Here is a 21105-nt window from a genome sequence, read left to right as displayed (position 1 = left end):
CGGTTAGATACTTATGCAAGGTGAGTCATGCAGACCATTATTTTTGAGAGAAAAAATTCTCACTGTTACTTGTATTTTCATACTTGAAACTGTTTGCCTGGTTTACAAAAAACATAACATGGGTTGGAACTCCGGAACCTACAAATTGCATAACCCGGCAAGTAACTGAAAATAAAATACATCTTCCTGTTCCAAAAACAAGCCAGACAAAGTATTCTCTAATTTATGAAATAAAAAAGCTGTATAATCACATACCTTACGAAATTAGGAAGGAAAAAAGCTATAAAAAGTTCAGAAATCTTGCAACTAAAGCGTACTACAATCTTGATGAATATTACAATGGAACTTTGCTGTGATTTAATATAGGTGTTTTTTTTGTTGTTTATATTGACACCTATAATACTTTAAATTATATTTTATACTGGGATATATATTATTTTATTGCCATGGCACGTGAACTTATGTTCAAATTGTATATATTTGTCATTTACATCTTTTGAAAGGGACTATACAAACTATTTTGTCTACAATTTGTTAAATTTTATTTTCTATTGTTATATTTGATCTATCCGATATGTGAATTTAGTTTTACTCAAATTGTGTTTTTGTGTATTTGTGTTTTTGAATTGTTTCTTTTCTCTTATTCTTTGGAGTGCTATATATACCAGATTTTTTAACAAGCTTTGCCAGTAAGATTGTATTTTCTTGGACAATAAAGTATATGTCTATTCTATTTTATTCAATGCTGTCGTCTGAAAAATATTTCATTTAGTTTCATATTAAATATCTCACAGCTATCTTCAATTATTACGAGAATATCAAGTGGTTTCAAATCTTTTGCAGAACTGATCATTCAATACTGAGTAGTTCTCGAATTGAACTGAAGACGAACTGTCCTTGAACTCTTTATAAGACAATTGAAGTGAAAATCGATATCAATCACCGCAGTCAAGATCTTCAGCAATGGGTTAAATTCGTTACCTCGCTAATTAGTGATAAACAAGGGTACACTCTTTTTCGTACATCACCTGGTCTCCAAAATCACATTTAAACATTGTTCTGAGAAGTCGAGCGCGTAAAAGGGGTGAAAGACTTCGGTGATATTTCACTCTTAACTGTCAACTCGAGAAAAATTATCACCGCTGTTATTTTAATTTGTTCTTTTGCGTTTTCTCAAAGGAAGTTGCCATGTTTCGAGTATATTCTCATTTGTGAGATTGATGCTCCGTTCTGAAATATTCTCTACATTTTCATTTGTGAATATTTTATTTTCGAATATTCGAAGGGAATTATTTGTGAGTGTATTGAGGAAGAGATTTCATTTTCGGAATGGAAGTCGATGTTGAAAGGAGTGAAAAAAGGTTGGAGTGTTTCATTAAAAGTGACAGTTTTTATTTTCTTGCTTCTGCGATTTTTTCTATAAGGGTTATGAAATTACAACAAGCTACAAAAAATATTCAGTTCCAATGACGAGGAATACGTATTATACAATATTCATCCGCTTCTTCATAATTCAAATCACAAGTCTTGTAGCGTATAGCAGCTGACTTCATGTAAATTCTTAATAAAGTGCGGAGAGGATGATGTGATACAAAGTCATAAAGACTGATTTTCCGGGTTATATTGTGTCACTAGCAATATCGTAAAATAAGGAATTTGTTACTGGAAGATTGCGAAGTTCTCAAGCTCTACGATCACAAGTATCTCGACATACTGTAAAATCCGTGGAGATTTACCATGTTGTGAGAAAAAAAACTTGTTAATTATATTCAGTATGAAGTTTTATATTATCTTAGTTCATATTCAATGGAAGTGAAAAATATGTAATGCATCATTAAACTACTTCATATCAGAAGATATTACTGCATGAGTGATTTTCGGCGTACGAATTCAGTGAAGGGCAGATAGAGATAAATGGAAACAGAAAATGTAAGCATTTCTACAGATAGTCAGATAGTTCTAAATTTTTGATGTTGTCTAGGCCGCTTGATGAAGTATCCAGAATGCAAAATTCACAATTTTCTTCCTTAACTGCCCTCCACCATCTTAATTAAACCGAATAAAATCAGCACTTTCTTCAGATTTTCACTTATTCATTCTTTTTAGTGTATTTCAGCTAATTGATGTTGTAAATACTTGAATTTTCAACAGTTTGTGCTCTAAATCATTGTTTCAATCACTCACAGTTTGGGAAATAGGTATCAAATTCTGTCACACTGCTAACTTTAAAACTCCTCATTTCAGTTGATAGCTAATTTTAGAAAAAATCTCTTCAGGATGAAACTCATTGAAGTATTAGTTTTCTACCAATTGCATGTAGTTACTTGTATATTACACACGTGTATATTACACATATTACACCTGTGACATTGTACGAGTGAATTTCATGTTTACCCTCCACTAGACTTGCGGAAATTCTCCACTGAAGAAGTCAAAATTTCCTTGAAATTTCGAGAAAAAGTCAGTTTTTATCACGATATTAAGAAGCCACTCACTGATAATTACCATTTTCAGAGACTGTATTTCTGAATAGATTTGTTTCCATAATTCGGAGTGCTATATGTAGCACAAAAATTTATAACAATCTGAAATTAATTGGTAATTGTGTACTTGAAATTGTACTTTTATAATATAGAAGAAAATCTTTTTATTCAAGCATATTTTCTCTCATCTAGTAATACCTTGTTTCATAATTTATGTGGTCTATATAAACACATTCACTTATCAGGACTTTCAACTCATTATTATGTTTTCCCATCGAAATTTAGTTTTTGGATTTATTCGTTCGATAGACTAACCCTAGTAAACATATGATTTGATGTCTGTTCCAACGATCCATCTCTAAGGGTTTTCCGCATTTGGAGCATCCTAGAATTGTGTGAAAAATTACCCAATCAGTTTTACATCTGCATATCGATTCGGCAATGTGTTACCCATAATCCCAGTTCCATTTCAGAGAAAATTACGCATATTTATTATTAAAGGTTCAAACCCGAAGGGAGATGAGTTACTTTGACACATTGGACTAGTTGTTAACAGGAAATTACTTGAAAATATACGAATGTTTCTATGTCTGGTGATGAATTTTTCGTTTTCTAATCAGTTAATGAATGATCCATGAAATAGAAAATTTGTGAAATATCTTAACTTTAACACGAGACTCAATATATTTTTCAAACCAAAATAAGTTTTCAATACTCCGTTTCACTACTTCATTCTCATCATAAAAAAGTTATTAAATTTGATAGTAAATTTGTCAATTATACATATTATATTAATTCATGGCTCACTTTGAACAAATCAATTCATTTCAGTATTCTCATTAGTTTTCTCTCAACTTTATTTATTTGCCAGAAAACATCAGAAACAAACATTTATTTGAATTGAAAGGGGTTATATTTTTAGGAGTGATCAATTTTTCGAAAAGAAAGTAGCTGTTTCAGGAGGACTTTCTTTCAGTTTGTGTCTGAAAGTTACTTCTTTGCATGATCTACACATCCATGTATAGAGTCACTTTTTTCAAATTGATTACTTCCTTCCTTTCTTTGAAAGATTCTCTCATCCCTTTTTTTGTATCAGAAGGAGTAGTAGAAAGCCAAAAACTTTCTTTCCCAAAAATCAAATACTCCTAAAAATATAACCCCTTCAATTCAAATAAGATTCCTCTTGGCTGGGATTAAATCAAATAGGTGAATGAATGTTATTACGATGTCATCGATGTTATAAGCAGATCAAGCTTACTCCGTGACATCAAAAAATCGTAATTCATGAATGAAGTGTTGTATTTTCTATAATGTTATCCAATTTGGTACTGAAGAGCCTTAGGGCAAGTGTCTTAAGGCGAAACATCGGTGTATACCAGTGAGGGTGACAGTGTTCCATGTGAGTGTAATTTATTACCATTCATTCAAAGTAGAACTCATGTGAATGATATCTGATTCTTATTCAACAACAAATGTTTGAAATACAAACTGAGTAGAGAAAAGTATCTTCTGTATAATTCAGTGTTCATATAGAAGAATAGAAGAAGAATTTGTTTCGAAAGAATTTTTTTTTCTTCCGTGTAATTCAATGTTTATATGAAAGTATCTGTTTCAGGAGGACTTTCTTTCAGTTTGTTTCTGAAAGTTACTTCTTTGCATAATCTACACATCTATGTATAGAGTTACTTATTTTCAAATTGATTACTTCCTTCCTTTCTTTGGAAGATTCTCTCATCCCTTTCTTTATATCAGATGGAGTAGTAGAAAGCCAAAAACTATCTTTCCCAAACATTTATGTTACACAAAAATCAACTCCAGAATAGCTCTTTCATGTTTACACAGAACTCCTGGAATGCATGGACATTCACCTCACCTCCAAATTCTCAGAAGATTGAGTTGATGTATTTTTGAGTTCTATAAGATAGTGATTTTTACCTTCTTGAAACTACTCAAATATTGATGATGGTTTTTTTGAAAACACATGTATTGTAATATGTAGCTAAATTTGTTATTACAGTGGTATTAGAAAAAATGTTGAAATCTTATGAAGGAAATGTCGCATAGTAAATTGGGTTATATTTGAAAGTTTCTCTGTCTGTTTTATATCTTTCGGAATGGAGGGCAAAAATATATCTCGACAAATCTAGTTTTTGGTAAGTATTTCAATAACAATCATTGATATTCTCGATCTGAAAAAGATCATTTCAGTTCCCCGAATTAAGACACATTTGTCCAATTCAACTGACCTTGCAGGTCTCACCGTTTCCGCAATAGAAAAAGTGGGATAGGGTTTGTATATTTCAAAAAATATTATCAGAATGATGATTGATATATGAGAACATATTCTGAAGTAATTCAGTTCTAAAGGTTATAATGCGGAATGAATGTACCTCCACATATATAACATATGTGTTCGAAACATATTAGTTCCAAATATAAAACGATTGAGAAACAAAACATTCTAATGGAATCAAAATTCATACAGATCAAATTATCGTCGACCAAACAAAAACACTCTCAAAGTAACACGACGATATAAAACACACCTAATAATTTTTGTTTGAAGGTGGTTGACAATATTTCGTGGTGTATTTCATCAGTTCGGACTTCCATTGTCTAATATAATATAAATTGATTTGAAATCCCTGAAAAAAATAAAAGAATAACCGAAAATGACAATTTTATCAAGAAAAAAACTGAAATTACAAGGAAATAATATACAAGCTACAAGCAGAAAATAAAAAATTGAAATATTAATAAAAGCTGAAAATTAAAAAATTTAAAAAATATTATTAACAAGAAAGATGAAAAATGAAAATTAAAATTGAAAGATTCCAAACCAAGTTCGGACTTCCATTGTCTAACATAATATAAATTGATTTGAAATCCATGAAAAAAATAAAAGATTAACCGAAAATGACAATTTTATTCAAACAAAAAACTGAAATTACAAGAAAATAATATACAAGCTACAACCAGAAAGTAAAAAATTGAAATATTAATAAAAGCTGAAAATTAAAAAAATATTAACAAAAAAGATGAAAAATAAAAATTAAAAGATTCCAAACCAAACGTTTCGATTGTTAGTATCCACAATCGTCTTCGGGTCTTATTCCTCCGAAATCCGACTATTTATAGGTCGATCGTGTGCTTTCACCTTTCACCTATCCCCTCTTTCCGCTTCATTTATTTTCTGGTTGTAGCTTGTATGTTATTTCCTTGTAATTTCAGTTTTTTGTTTTAATAAAATAGTCATTTTCGGTTAATCTTTTATTTTTTTCAGGGATTTCAAATCAATTTATGTTATATTAGACAATGGAAGTCAGAACTGATGGAATACACCTAATAACTATTTCACGTATGCACATTATTCAACAGTGGATGATACCAGATCAAAAATAACGAAGAAACATTTTCCAAAAGGATCTTCATCTACCTCATAATAGCTTAATGGAAGTTTCAGTACTCCAAATTTCGAATACGTGAATGAGATCTTAAAACGAAATTTTGTAAAGACATCTATTTTATGTTAGCAATTACACCACCTTGGACCATAAAATAGGAGTTATCTCTTGAGTTATAAATACTCGATAAGAATTTTATCGGGAACAATGGAATAACAGCGTGACATTCGAAGAAGAAAGTGCCCTGAAATTGTTTGGGGAAAGTTCGTAATAACTTTCGTTTTTTTTGAAATGAGTTATAACCTACCTGAATGCTCATATGTAATTATTGATTTGTATTCGAATGCAGCGTAAGAAAAAAGTAGTGTTTTCGAATTTCAAACGTGAGGGGGTAACTTAAAGAGTTTTGTCAAAAAGAGTGAGGCGATTATGAATAGATTTGGATTGCGGCGACATACTGAAACATTTTCAATTTTTCCATTTCTTCAAATTTTCTGGACTTCCACTCTATCAATTCAAACAAAATAGAAATACAATTACATATTTTTGATTCGCAATATTTGTCACCTGAATAATTACATTTTTCTACATGAAAATAGCATCAATTCCATGACCGTTTTCTGTTGGGTAATGAACTCTAATTTTGTTTTTTAAACCTATCACAGTTGACCAGATTTATTAGTCAACACCTCAAAGGCCAAGCAAATTCACACCTTTTTGAATAACTTTCAGTCTAGAGTGAATCTAGAAAAGAATACTTGAGGATTCAAACAACCTGCCCCTTTTTTCATATTGAATTTTAGATACCTCTTTCTGTATTTAACAAAATGTTCTAAAACGTCCATTCGTCTTTGACATTATCAGGAAGTTTCGGTAAGATTCCACTTGTTCTGCCACATGTGTCCTGCTTGATAGCTGAACTTGCAACTGAAGTCATTCTTCAATTCAATTCAGAACGTTCATTGGTTTTTGGTACAGGATGAATGTAAGTATTGTAGAGGGCCTGATAGAGGCTCATGCCTCTTCAGGGACGAATTCAGAGACGAGTCATTCTTGTCCATACTTGTCTATTTCTGATGATTTTCTTTGTTTCATGTGCTACTTTTATGAAGTGACGTTTTGAAATTCTTCATTTTTTATCTGTAACTTCCCTAACATAGCGCTTTGGTTGTACACCGGAATTAACTTCAACATGTATTCATAGTTCTTTATCGAAAACAAGAACAAAAGCATGGACTTCGATTGTACCTCCGAAAATTGGTTGTTTGGTGAAGAGATTGATATTTTTCAAAAGTTTATGAATTGATACTGAAATGTTAGGAATGATAGCAAATTGAATAGTTTTATATCACATTGATATCAGAAAGCTTGGTGGAGTATAATGAAATCTAAGTTGAAACCAATGATCGAATTTTCATATCGTGTGGTTTTGTTAATCTTTTTTTTTAACCATTCATTTTCCAAAGTATTCAATATTGAATGAAATAACGGAATATCAAACATTCCTGAATGCTTTTTTCAGGTTGCTTCTTGTTCTGGAATTCAAAACTCACAAAGGATTCTCATTTAGGAATCTGTCTGTTTTAAGCATATGCGGTTTTGGTCTATATCTATCGACATAACGAGGCCTTAAGAGTGATATATCACGATCTACGGCACTCTTACGGTTATGACGAGACACCGGTGTTGCCCTGCGCTCCTGGAGATATTGAATCCGTTGTGAGGAACGAGAAGTGCCGAATTTACTGGAACTATTCGTTCCCCACCCTCAGGCTCATACAAACTAATGAGCCTGATGTAGCAAGACGATATTTATCGTGGCGTTTTCAGCTCCTGGCGAGACGAATATCGTCCGAAAAGAGGAGGTGTTCCCTCTTAGCTCAGTTGGAAATTTGTGAAATTGAAAATTATACTCACAGATTGAGATTTGGTTGTTGATACTTTTCCTTGGCTTGTAGGTCCAACTGTGTTCACTCGGTAAACTTGGTTGGGAAGGAAAGTTGGGATAAGGAAATATGAGCAATTCCACAATTTCTTCAAAACGAAAGGACCAGCTAGCCGAACCTAGCACCGTTGTCGACCTTTTGCAATAACTCACATCAAATAAAAAGAACACCGCCGAAAAAAGGACACCCGACGTGCATTGATGATAATATAAAAATCTTATTGAATTGTTTTCCCACTCTCTGATCAGCCCAAGAATACAATGTTGCCGGACTGTCCTTAACTTAAATTAAAACAAAGGCGAGAACAGGAGGCCAAACGGATAAAATCGAGATTTTCTCTTCGAACTCCGCAGACTCTATCCAGACCACACTGTCAAGATGGTTGTTCTGATTATAGGAGTCCCTGGTGGAATGATGCCCTCTCTACTCTCGAATCTTAAAATAATACCGGCTTTCCGCACTAAGGCAGAAATCTTAGCCGGACAGATGCATAAGGCTGTCATTTTTGGCTCACTGCGCTTGCTCAAGGCACATGATACTCAGATCCAATGATCACTTACCCCACGGTGTGGGGAGTGGTCGTTGATAGATAATGCTGCCACGCCCTCCCAAATGTATCGAGGCTTCGAGGGATAGGGCCTGACCAGCGTATACTACGGTAAAAAAAATAGTCTTTATTTATCGCACACAAGTTACAGGATTGCCGATGAAAGGCGAAGTTCAGCTTACGCTGTTTCACAACTTAATCTATTAACTTAAAGTGAAAAAAATAAAAGGTATATAAAAAAAAATAAAGTAAGTGGTGACAAATGACAAGTTAGCTTTGAAGGATATTGTTATATAATACATTACAGTGGATGAAAATGATTGATCAGATACGGTAGAAGAATATTCGACTAAAAGTTATATCATAAGGAAATCAAGCCCAAAAAAATATATCTCCAGTTTAAGAAAATCACAAAATGAAGTTTCAAACTTCTTCTTGAAATTTGAATAGTGTCTGAATTCACTGGGTAGAGAGTTATATTTTTTAATTCAATTGAATATTTTTTTTTTGGATATTTCAAAATTTTTTTTTTCAGATAAAAATATAATAAAAACAACAATAAAAATTAATTGGCGCTCCGGGGCGACTTCATTGATTCCAGTGGCGCATTTGCTTTTTCAGCTGCAGGAAAACCCGGAAAATCCTGCAGTACCACATCATCTGAAGATCTTGATCTAACAATATCCTCTCTCTTATAAAACAAAATGTAGGGCGCTCCAGAGGCTCCAATAAATTCAATGCATCACCAGAACACTTCATGACACGATTATCGTCAAACTTAAACCAGTCCGTTTCTTCTTTGACCAAGGCGTAATAATGACCAAATTCAACGCCAGAACCACAGTGAACAATGACTGCATAAATATTATAATAGTGAATATATAAAACTGTGCGTGAATAGAGAGGAGGAGTGTCTAGGAATAATGAAAGTATTCTGGTGGCGACTGTGAGATTTATTCTGGGATGAAAATGTTACATATCTCCTTAGTAAATAATCTGGTTTCTTTTTCAGCAACATTACATGAGTTGCCACAAGCAGATGAAAGGAACGAATTTTGTCGAGTCTCAACCTGTCACATTCAATAATTCAATACACACTTCGCGTTCGTTGAATAATATGCTTTAAATCTTTCAATTAATGAATGGAGTCGGTGAGGAAACTGTGAATGAAATTTCACATAACAAGTTATGCAACAATCATGTCAAACTGAGTTGCTAATATACAAATTTTGAAAGTCCATGTTTGATCGGAAAGTGTTAAAATGTTTCCAATTATTCATCGAATTGAAAAAAATGTTTCATCAGAACTTTAAACATCTAATATGTTGCTCACTAACCTGGTTCAGAGCCGTTGTGCCTGAAAATTTTACTGTGAACTAACTAATGTCAGTTTGTTATGAGAGTTTCAAAAAGGCTTCTCCGCAAGCATAGATTTGAATAAAAAGTCTTGTGATTCAACAGCAACGATATGAAAAATCAATAGAATAATTACACAATACGATTCGGCTAGCAATCATTCATGCCAATATAATAGGCATGCGGAAAAAAATGTTCCATTAAAATTGGGAAAAAAATGAAGTAAAAAATTCGCTTCATTTTTGGGTTTTTAATAGATTCTAGCGAATAGTCGATACTCAGTGTTGATTTTTATTAATTTTGCAAACTTCTATATGCAATCTTTCTATATGGAGAATAATCCGCAACTTTATCACCTCATTCATTTCCAATATTGCATTTTCTTCATTCTCACCATTTTCTCAACGGAAAGTCTGCAGCAGAAACTCCTATTGCGAAATAAATTGTACCATATTAAATTGTTTCCTGAATTCCTCAAAACTGCTTTGCCTTCGTGAATATATTCTTTCACGTGCAGTAACGACATCGTTGTATAAAGAATTCCTGAATCCCAATTCTCGCTGGATGCTGAAACATTTTCAATTTCAAACCAGTTATTCTAGCGTGTTGGTAGTATGCATAAGCCCTCTGCTAATCCATTGCCGGATAAATTGATAGTTTTTTTATTCATTTTCATCATTCAATCATTCAGTTATAGGATTTGATTTCCCCGCGGTTTACAATTCAAATTATTGTTAATAATCCCATCATAGAACTATGTATTCGACAATCTGTAGCCATCTAAGCTAGACTTGTGTCGTTGCTGTTACAGAATGATATTAGTTGTCTTGTATAATATATTATAAAATGAACACATGAAAGCTAAAATAGGTCGTTTGGTTATATATTACCTTACTAGGTTCAAAACCGCAGTTAGAGAATGATGGCAAGAGGGAGGTAATAAGAAAAGAGAGAGCAGGTAATTTAGCATTTTCAAAGATATCCTGCAATTGATCATAATGATTACTGATGAAAACTCACACTGCCTTTTTTCATGTACAGTAATCATTAATATTCTTTATATGGGGTGTTAGCTTATTGTATAATTTCGGGCCAATATAAGTTACAAATTTCTGATTATGACTCAATCTACAGCGTGGTATTGTAATTGCGTAGATGGAGGTTATTCGCATATTATATTTATGTGTAATGATGATAAAGGGGTTACTATAAATCCATAATAAACATTGATAAGCGTATAATTTTACGACTTTGAACAAACCACTTTGTTCGTAGAGTAACTCTGTAGAATATCTCCTATCCTTCTTCAAGGCGATTTTGATCAGTGTATTTTGTATTACATCAAGATTATGTTGTGATGTTTTGAATAAGATATCCTAGTAGTTGTTTTGTTTGAGGAAATACAACATTGTTCCCGAAAACATGAGTTTGGTAAAATCATACGAATTTGATGAAGAAACAAAAAAAACTAGATCTGAATTTATAGCCACTAGTGAGTTTCACTTTTTTGCTTACAATATTACAATGATCTGGCAGAACATTGACATTCATTCCAGAACAATAATGACAACAATTCGGACTTGAAGTCCGAATTGAACCTCGTCTCGTGTTTTGATATTTCGACGTTTTCACTTTCGATCCATTCTCAAGGAGCTATCAGTTGACTAAGGTCTAAATATGCCTACATCTTGGGTAATGACACGCTGCAAGGGTTTTTTGACCTAACGCCGATGCCTCAGTATGCAGATATCAATCTGCCTTTTCAGTCCACGCTTAGGAGTAGCTTTAATGAACTTTCAGTAACTGTTCAGAATGAAGGTTACGCAGTCCGTAGTTTTATGGTGGATATGCGCATGTTTAATTTTTATTTTTAAATAAACTGTAAATTCCTGTTAACAGTTGATTTCTGAATAGGAAATATTTCAATGGGTCTCGAAATTTCGTATACGCAGTTATTTTTATTAAGTACCTTTCTTGATTATTCACATTTTGTTTTCGATCGAGGACACCGCCTGCCCGGTACTGACGATGCCCAATAAGCTGAAACAGCTGTCTACCGGTGGCTCTTAGATTGAAATCAATATGGAAATTATCAGAATATATATATATATATATATATATATATATATATATATATATATATATATATATATATATAAAGATATAGATAATATTGAGTGTGTAATTAAGTATGAGGACAATAGTCAGAAACACGTGTCCGCGGTTTGCCCACTATTTTGGAGTGTTGTGTCCATGAATTTTCATTTTTGATTTATATATATATATATATATATATATATATATATATATATATATATATATACTCTTATAACATTATATTTCCGATATTTCGACAATGGTTATTGTCATCATCAGGGAGCTAAGATGATAGACTTTGAATTAAAACAGAACTTAAGTTAATAACTGAATACTTACAATGTTAGTGAGATTGGTCGCAATTGAGTTATAGTTAAAATTAAAATATGAACGTTGTAATCCTGATGGAAACAAATAACAACTATACATATACAAGACATATTAATTAAAATGAAAGCTACAATATATAGGAATGATCATAATGATTGATTTTTATTCAAGAGCCACCGGAAGACAGCTGATTCAGCCTGTTGAGCATCGTCAGTACCGGGCAGGCGGTCCTCAATTGAAGACAAAATGTGAATAACCAAGAAGGGTACTTGATAAAAATAACTGCGTAAACACAAGCGAGACTTGGGTTTCACACCTATTGGTGTGGCACCCAAGTCAACTTGCCAAGTTTTTATCCTAGTGTTGGTGTGACCAAACAACCGACAACTCCGGTAGCAGAAATTTGGGAAGCTATCCTGGAATGCAATCGGAAAACAAATCCACATGTTTCTAAAAATTATGTATACATTCGCTTTTCAGTTATATCGTTCTTAGGGTAATATTTATGAAATTATTTCAATAGACAATGTGGTATCAAACCTCTAACATTCACGAATACATTCACATCTGAATATTTATATAATTGAATTCTTTCAGTTCTTTCGAAAGACTTTCAAAGAATTTCCAGAACGCTGAATATATTATTTGAATATTGTCAAAGTTCCTCGGATGCCATACGAACAGGAAATAAGAAAGTTGTTAGCCATAATTGACACAGCTTTCGTGAAGATATTGATTGTTATTTCAAAGCGGAATATCGTCATTGATTTTAAATAAATAAAAGCTTTATCAAACATAAAAACTTTGGCTTTATGAAAAACATGGAAAGAATAAAAAACAAGTCGATATAAGTTTTTGTAAAAGCCAGCCAAGCAAATTCCCTGTCAGTTTTTACGTATTTCTTATTTTCCCGGACTTCTTTCGCTATAGGGAGTCTTCGTTCGTGATGATAACAGACGGGAAAACGGTAAATCTTTATGTGCGGGATAAAAATATACTCCACAAAGGACAAATATGTGGCAATTGGAAGGATTCTGCTTCTGGTATATAATATAACGAAAAGAAAGATTGAAAAAAGTATGTCGGGAAAAACATAATGGTGGACACTGAAAGGTAATTTACAGAGTTCACAGAAAAATTGAGCAGGGGTGAAAGTGAACTTAATGAAAGGAAATACGTAGTTATTTGGTACGTTCTGCTTTACTGATTCTTTGAGAGGAGGCAATTTCCTATGGATTACAATAAAACCTCCGGATAATTTCATTTCATAATCAATATTTTTTTTGGCAATTGTTTATTTTGATCTTTATATTCCTTGATGAATTGACAGAAAAAATTAAATTCCAATTTCAATTCATTAACAGTGGATAATCGCATTTCTGAATGAAAATGGTGAAATTTTCAAATGACTTTGAGAATTCATATGTTTGTATACATACATAACTTACATACATTTCCCATTGTCAAGACTTATCCCAACACTCAAATCCAGACTTTGGCGATTTTAGTCATTCGTATACTCATGCAATTATCTGCAGTGAATCAGGACTAATGAACGGAATATAGAACATAACATGCTTATCGAGAATTGACTTTGAAGTAGATGGATGAAAACTATCTTCAAAAACATAGAAAACATAGAAAAAATGTTAAGCTCACGATCAAAGTATCCATGTGGAGCAAAGTCAAAGGGAGTGTATTTTCTTTCTTGTTGTATTCAATACCTACACATATTTCTGCTTAGCCTGTAGTCATCGATGGTTTGTTTTCAATATTCATTGAGCCAACTTGTGAGACCGAGTATGTGCCTCCCACTGATTAAACCTGCCTCTTCTCATGTTGATGGTTGTTCCCCAATTTGCTGAAAAATTTGGCACGTCTTCTTTTGCATTTCTGATCCATTTCTTTCTTGCTAGTATCTCTTGCAGGGTCATTGTGTAGATTTTAAGGACCTGCCAGAAGCCGCAATTTGAAATACATTGAATTTGTAGAAATAAGAACATCAGATTTATTCTTTTGTTTCATATTATTGTAGACTACAGTTATAGTCACTTATTTAGCTCTTCAGCACCGTGATTCCACAAGAGCCAGAATTCTAATGCTCAATCTACTCTCAAATAAAAAATATCAAGAAAACGACAATACTCTTTATTAAAAAATACGGTGAATATGATTTTTCTCTAAATTACAAATTTGATCTCATACATAGAATAGAGTGAAAGAATAATAAGTTTCCTTCATATATTTATGGAAAGATGAGAGAACTCGGATTGGTCCATGGGGTAAAGAAGAAACCAATCCATACAGAAAGGGTGAGACGTATCTATCAACCAAAATGGTTGCAAGATTAAATGTTTCAGTTAAAGAATACATTTCTGGATAACGTTTACAGCGAAGTAGAAATAATCCGAACCACCAGCGAAGTAAAAACAAACCGAACCCATAGACCGTATCCGAAACACTCCAGAACACTTCACAGTCGGGCGTCCGATATCAGTTGGATCAACAGATATGGTTTCGAAAGAACCGATTCACATTGGATTTCAATCGCAGTTCTCCGAATAGAAGAATTCTTAAAGAGAGAAGTTCGAGGTATACTGAATTGAACCTCAAAACGGTGAGCAGCCGCAGTCCGTCGCGTATTTCTGATATGTACCACTCTTGGTGAAATCAAATGTGCCAAGTCACTCGAACACCACCAACCTTTATTCGATGTTCCAGGCTATCAAGTTTGCACGTGATGTTCGCTTCTCCAATCAGGCGAATGGAATTCAGTAACTCCGGGTATGTTTTGGGGCAGAAATCTCTTTCTCTCTTTCTATACATGAGAACATTACTCCAAAGAAGGTCTGATCTGAGCTTTATGAAGCATCAAAGGTTGCTGAGGTGTGTACAATTTTCTGGTTCGGAACAGTGTTCCAAGCTTTCGAGAAGCAGCCCTTGTAATTCCAGCGACATTGGTGTGCCAAGACATATTGGTATCCATTTCAACCCCCAACAAACTTATCGAAACAGAAAACGGATGTCTGACCTGACATTATTATATTCGGTTCGGAGACATTTATTTTGTTGGAGAAAACCGATGCCTGGGTTTTTGTGGCATTGAATTGAACCTGGTTACTTTCACCCCAATTCGAAATCACTTCTAGATCCTCATTAAAATATGCAACCTCCTGCCGCCGGTGAAGATGTGCCTCTGTAGCCGATATCCTGAAATCCAAATGAAATGACGAGGCAAGTTTGCTGTTGTCAGCAAAGCAATATATTGGATTCTTGTTTTTTTTCGAAAAGTCGTTGATATACGATAAAAAGAGGATTGGAGATACTATGAATACTTGGGAAACACCAGCGTTGATGGTGAAAGTGTTTGAGACTTATCGATCGACGGCCACTTGCAGAAAACCATTTTCCTGGAAGCCGAAGAGCCATACACAGAAATGTTTGTTCGAAGGTGATTGACAATGTTTCATGATGAATTTCACTAGTTCAGACTTCCATTGTCTAATATATAAAATGATTTGGAATCCCTGAAACAACTAAAAAACAAGAATTAAAAAATGAGTAGCTGAAAATAACAATTATATTAAGCAAAAAAACCTGAAATGAATTGATAGTGAAATAAAATACAACTAAAAATAGAACAATTGAACAGAAAATGAAAATAAAGAAATTAAAATAAAAATAAAAATAAAAAGTTAAGAGATTCCAAACCAAGTTAGTTCACGACGTTTCGTCTTCACCCGAAGACGATTGTAGATACTAACGATTGTAAGGTTCTGATCAACAGCTTCAGCTACCGACCAGAAGGATCTAGATCCGTTTGAATTGGCAAGCAGTTTATCCCTAACTCTCTGATCTTGAAGTTCTTTGCTGTCATTTATCCTAAGTTTGCAGCTGTTGCGACCATTAACAAACCTAGTTCGATTCTTGGCCCTGGGATTTTTGCGCCACTGCCGATAGGCGACATTTTTGGAGGCGACAGCTCACTCGCAATTTTTGTTGAACCAAGGTTTGCTGTTGAAAGGTCGTTTCATTGAAAAAGGAATAAATGTATCCATGGGTGATAAAATAATTTCCGTGACTTCTGAAGCACAAGTTAATGGATCTTCAGAGTTGAAATAAACATCCAGCCAGGAAAAATTTCGGAAATTGTCTTGTAGATTCTCCCATTCAGCTGCTCTGTAATACCAAACTTTGCGCGGTCTAGATTGTTCTCCAACATTCATCGGTAATTCACTCATAAATGAAATGAATCTGTGGTCAGAAGATCCCAATGGAGGGATCCAGAAGCCGAGCATAATTTCGGTCAGGAATCTTGTTTGGCTCATTTATAATCTGAATAGGTCCGCTGCTTATTGCAAAAGCCTCAGCTTCGCCACCTTGTTCGTCGTTGATAATTGAAAATTTGAGCCATTTGATATTGTGGACATTGCAATCACCAAAATCACGTCTTTGGAAACTATTATTTTAATTTCTATACTTCAAATGAATGGATTTAGGGGTAATCAAAGTTGAAGGACATTATATTTCGGATTTAGATGATATTCGAGTAAGCTAGATTCTCAAGAGATGAATGCGTTTTGTTGATCAAATCCATTTTGGACAACTCGTTATAGGAAAAGGAGTTTATGAATACGACTTCCAATAAAAAAGATACAGGGCTGACCGAAGTTGAAGATATATTACCTGTATTCTATCACTTGTTCTCTGTCACTATATGTCGCCTATGTTCGATTCATTATTTTGAATATGATCAGCCAACTCCTGGAGTTTGATAAAAGAACGAAAATAGAATGTTATTTCTGAATATGCAAAAAACTGCGACATAACCGCAAGGAATAAGGATACCGCACTTGAGGTCCTATAAAATGTTTATTTTCGTGGGGGAAAGTTCTTCTAGAGAGTAGTAAGGTCCATCATTTTAAAGAAGTTGACTACGATGAAGTTTTGGTTCTAGACTTATTCTAAATTATAGACAAATAATCTGAATTCCTAACAGTAAATAAAATATATTCGTTGAAACTGGTGATTTGAAAATATTGTTTGGTTTGAGAGAAAAAAATCTGAATTAATGTTCTTTATAAACAGTCTAGAAACACTACATCTAGGATTACTAAATAATTTGATGATTTTTTTCTTCACATATTTAATTATTTCATAAACTTTTTCGCTTTCCCAGGATAGAGAATCCATTAATGTCAAACAAATGACACAAATATCTGCAGAAATGAGTGTCAGACAATATTTAGAGGAATCCTGTGATCAATTTTATCATACGAATTTTACTACGTTCTTGATGAGTGTGGTCAAGTGTTCTTTTCGAGAATGAATTGAAGTAATAGTATATTGATGAGTGATATCATTAAATGAACTAGAAATGCGGCCATTACTCAAAAAAAATGATTTTCTTAAACTATAACTCAGGATTTGATCTCCACAAAAATTGTTTGAAAAATGTATCACGACATGTTTTGCTAACACAATAGCTTCATACACAGTGATTTGTGTACTACAAGTTGCTTCTTACACTAATATTTATATTTTACAGGTTTTACATAATTGAGACTACCTCCAACAAATTACCTATACCTCTACCTGAGGTACCTCTTCCTTTAAGATCACCTCACTTCTACATCAATAAGTGTATCAACTATTAGTATTCAAATCATTGTTGATAAAGCTACTGTGTTAGCGAAACATGTGATATATTTTTCAAATAAAGATTGTTAGGATCAAATCGTGAGGTGAAGTTTATGAAATTACTATAGATCTTCATCAAGTAACGGCCGAATCAATCAGAAAAAAAAAACGAACTCTATTCAATGCGTTTCTAATACATCTTTACAGTTTCAGCTGTTTAATTTGTTGGCAAGAGGCATAAAGTTGAATGTCTTTTGCGTGTTCGGCGATTTTCTGCTATCAAAAACAATGAATCAGAGAATGTGCATCAAATTTTGTGTAAAAATGGAATCGAGTGCTTAAAAACACATGAAATGTTGACAGTTGCATGCGGTGATTGTACTCTGAGTGAGAAAAATATGTATGAGTGATACCAGCATATCGGTTGGCTCATGCCATGCAATTTTTCGCAAATTCAGGGCATGAAGCCTTTGGCAGCAAATTTCGTTGTGGAATTGCTGTATTTTGGAACGTCGTATGAGTATTGCACAGAAATGGTTGAAGGTTGTATATATATATACATATACATATATATATATATATATATACATATACATATATATATATACATAACGTCACTCCAGATCCAATATGGCGTACTGCCCAAAATGGCGAATTGGATTTTCATGTGGCCCAATAATCTCGAAACCAAATGGAGGGGTTCATTCGAAAGAATTTGGAAAATTGTAACTCTGAATCCAATACGGCAAATATCGAAAGATGGTAGATAATGGATATCAAATGAAAGAGTTAAAGGGAGGAAATTTAATAAGGTGGAAAATAAGATGCCCGCCATACCAATTTTAAAAATGTATAATTCGACAAAGGTAAGGGATAGTTTGGTGGTATTAAAACAAATGTTGTAGGAACAAACCATTTCTCAAATAAATAGAATTTTCCCAGTGATTTAATCAATCCCGTCGAATTATTACAATTTATATGATATATAAATAATTGTGTGATATGATAAGTGATTCGGACTGATTAAATTCAATGAATTTCTTCTTTATAGAAATTCTAAATGAAAACTCAGAACTGTTTTTCATTATTTTTTTTTCATCAGAAACTATACAGTACATTTTATTATGTCCCCCTCCTTTTTGAACAGGTCAACTCGAAAAATCAAAATTTGAGATAATGAAATTGATGCATTGATACTTAATTTTGAAGTGAAATTGACAGATGGAATTTTCAATGGCGACTGGGCGCCATCTCTGAAAAAATTAAATAGAAAGGGGGGTCTTGTAACCTATTTTTTTGAAGCTGCTGACAAATGTTTCACAACCCCAGAATATAATGTCAATATCTTCAACTACTACAAAATGGCGGAACTTTTAATAATACATTGACATTTGACTAGATAATATGAGGTAATTAGATTGAGATCAGTTCAGCAGATGCTCGAAATGGTTACCTTGAACTTCTTGATATATGAACAGCCTATCTGACATTTCACGCCGAACATTTTCGAATACAGTAACGTCAATATATCTACAAATATACTTTATTCTCTGCCGTATATTCCATATTGAGGAAAGTTCAGTTTCTTACACTTTTTGCTTCAAATAACCTAATAAAAAAAAGTCGAAAGATGTCAAATCTGGCAAGCCGGCTGGCCATTCTGTAGGACTTCGGCAGCCAATCTAACGACTGGGAAAAGTAATATCCAAAAAGTTTCTTACTTGTCTGGAGTTAGGTGGTGGTGCTCCATCTTGTTGAAATACAATATCCATATCGAATTCATTAGATTACGATTTGACTATTTCAGTAATGAGAGGGTAAACAGTAGTTTCCAGCATATTCGAATACAGTTCTCCTGTTGAATTTTGATCAATAAATAGAGGTCCTACAATATGGTTTTTCAAGATTGATAGATTGTTGACGTGGTACCTTTCTACTAGTAAAACCGAAAGCTAAATGAGAATATGCTAACTGAACAATGATGTTCATCGTCGTACTGACATTTTTTGTCATTTTTATAAACAAAAAATAACTCAACAAACTATCGGGTTGTTGGAATTGCCATATGTCAGATGAAAAGTAATATTTCTAAAAATATCGATATTGATGTGTTTGTCTTCAGGAAATTATCAAATGTTCCGCCGTTTTGTAGTAGGACATTATATTCTAGGGTTGTGAAGTATTCGTCAGGAGCTTCAAAATGATATGTCACAAGACTCCCTTTTCCATTTAATTTTTTCTGTTCCATATGGAGCTCAGTCACCATCTTGAAAGTTCCATCTGTCAATTCCACTTCAAAATGAAGTATTCATGCGTTAATTTCATTATTCCCAATAACCCGTTCAAAAAATGATAGAGGGGGGACATGCACTGTAGAAATGCACTGTATAAACTTTGTTGCGGTACTGGTATTTTTGAACAGTGCTTGTTTTGGATCTCTTCCAACACTTTTTCATTTTTATAATTGACATGAAACCCCCCAGTAATCAGCAGTTTTATATTCGCATTAAAAAAAATGACAAAAAATTACCATTATCAGAATTTCAAAAAAGCATTAGGAACTCATTTCACTTCATTTCATTAAACTTTCAAAATATTTGTTTTTCACTCCCTGGCAATGATGAAGCCTGTTTACAAATTGAGTTCCCACATTATGTAATATTATTGGGGTAATTTCGCAAGAACCTCTTCCTCTATGCCCGAGTTCTAAAATGAACTGCTGTTGGGTATTATCATTTCAGATGTTACGTAGCTCCTTGAAATCATGTAGAGGCGTCATATCAGGTGGTCCAGTAGGCTTTTGGGGTGTATCTAACGAAGTAAGATATAATGTGTCCTATTCAAAAGTCATGAAGGTAAGGGGAATTCAAGTCGGCACTATATTTTGAAAAGGACCATCCGTCAGTTCAATAACTGAGGTTGACGTTCGAAGTAGGTGAATTATCCCTAATTAAATGGCCAAATAATTGAATCTTCCTTCGAAAGTCACAGCAAAATATCAATGAAGTATAAAGCATAAAATATTATATAACAAATTTCAATATTCAAAAATCCACAATTTGAACCATAGAAGCTTGATCCGATAATTATACAAAATCGATGAAATATCGTAGAAACCTAGCGTCAACAAATCAAAAGTGACGTCTTGCATAAAATATCAGCCAGCCAGCGTGAACTTGATTTTAACCGGGTCAGAAAATGTGAAATGGATGCTGGGAATAATAGCTTTGAAATTAATGATGGAAATATATGGAATTTATATTCATTTGGTTATCATTGAACGTGAAAACGATAATGGAAGA

This window comes from Leptinotarsa decemlineata, unplaced genomic scaffold, assembly GCF_025532065.1.
Source record: "Leptinotarsa decemlineata unplaced genomic scaffold, Ldec_3_MD MMD2_tig00001019_RagTag_RagTag, whole genome shotgun sequence".
NCBI lineage: Eukaryota > Metazoa > Arthropoda > Insecta > Coleoptera > Chrysomelidae > Leptinotarsa > Leptinotarsa decemlineata.
This window is presented reverse-complemented; position numbering follows the sequence as displayed.